General features: G+C 43.4%; 1 non-coding gene across 1 annotated transcript; it reads left to right on the top strand.

Moving 5' to 3' along the window:
* The first annotated feature begins 663 nt into the window (after window positions 1-663).
* LOC148544900 (small nucleolar RNA R71) lies at window positions 664-771 on the top strand. Its single transcript, XR_015901109.1, has one exon. It is a non-coding gene; the product is annotated as a small nucleolar RNA R71 (small nucleolar RNA).
* The last annotated feature ends 817 nt before the right edge of the window (window positions 772-1,588 follow it).

The following is a 1,588-nucleotide window of genomic DNA, read 5'->3' as shown; positions in this document are numbered from 1 at the left end:
TTGAGAGGTCTGCTGTTGGGTATTCTATGGTCCTTGGGATTGTCTTAGGTGAGGTGCTCTGTAAGGCTGGTTCTGGTTCTGCTGCCTATTGTTGTTATTATTCCACCTCTGATTTCCCTGATTATCTCTGCCTCCTCTGTTGTTGTTGTCCCTCCAATTCTGGTTAGAATTGTCCTGCCATCCATGGTTGTAATTGCCACCTTGATTGTACCCTTGGTTGGGGCGGTCATAGAAGTTATAAGTGGCTGCTACGGTGTTGTCTTCCTGCTGGAGCTGCGGACACTCATCAGTATAGTGGCTATAATCAGCACAGATTCCGTAAACTCTCTGTGGGACTAACTGTTGGTTTTGCTGTGGTGGAGAAGGTTGAGCTTGCTGAACTTGTTGTTAATTCAATTGCATCTGCTTCAGCAAGTTGGTAATTTCACAGATACTCTGAGTTAGAGCAGCAGTCTCTCTGCTAGGGGATACTTCTGCAATGGCTTTTGAACGACCTTGTTTCTGCCTGTGATTCTGAGTAGATTCAGCTAAGTCGCTGATCAATTGCCATGCCTCATCAATGGTCTTGTACTTTTTCATAGACCCATTGCTAGCACTTTCCAATGTGGTCTTATCTTGGGGCCTCATGCCTTGTGTGACGTAACCGAGTAATACTATCTTGTCAATCATATGGTGGGGGCATACTTCCAGAAGATTATTGAAGCACTCCCAATATTCATAGAGAGTCTCAGATTCATCCTGAACAATCATGGAAATGTCTTTCCTCAGTTTATCAATAACTTCGGCTGGAAAGAATTTTTCCAAACATTCTCTTCTCAGTGTATCCCAGTTGGATACAGTTGCTGCTGGTTGAGTGTAGTACCACTCTCTTGCCTTTCCCTCAAGAGAAAACGGGAAAGCTTTCAGCAAAATTGAAGTTTCATCTGCACCATCACGCCTGACGGTAGAACAGGCTGCTTGAAAATCTCTCAGGTGCTTGATAGGCTCTTCAGCAGGCAAGCCATGAAACTTGGGCATCAAATTGAGCAGTGCGGTCTTTATTTCAAAGTCTGTAGCCACCGCTAGGTGATGCGCTTGAAATGGTTGCATTGTAAAACCAGGGGCTCCAACCTCCTAGATAGTAACTCTCCTAGCTGCTGCCATGTTACCTGCACGTAAATCAACCAAATCAGTAGAACAGGGGCTGGTTTCTTTCTCAACTGACGTTTCAGATCCGCCCTCAGAGAGGACTAACCGACGCCGAGCTTGCCTTATTCGTGAAAAAGTTCTTTCAATCTCAGGATCGAATACTAGCAAGTTTGGATCAGGAAGTGAACGCGTCATCTAACGAAAGAAACAAGCAGCTCATGGTAGCAAGATAAAATAAAATGCAAATAAATAAAATCCAATCAATAACTTTAGCACTCTATTGCAATTCCCCGGCAACGGCGCCAAAAATTGACGTGGCAGAAATTGGCTAATTAAGAATTGATATAAGTTGTGCGTTGCAAGTATAGTTCTTAACCAACCAGAAATCCGCTTATCAATTTAGAAAGGTTGTCACAAAAATTAAAATTTAAAATACTGGGAGTATGAATCCCAGGTCGTT

The sequence above is a fragment of the Arachis ipaensis genome, chromosome B9 (genome assembly GCF_059453495.1).
Source record: "Arachis ipaensis isolate K30076 ecotype BB chromosome B9, ASM5945349v1, whole genome shotgun sequence".
NCBI lineage: Eukaryota > Viridiplantae > Streptophyta > Magnoliopsida > Fabales > Fabaceae > Arachis > Arachis ipaensis.
Note: the sequence above shows the minus strand (reverse complement) of the source record. Positions and strands in the feature narration are given on the sequence as shown.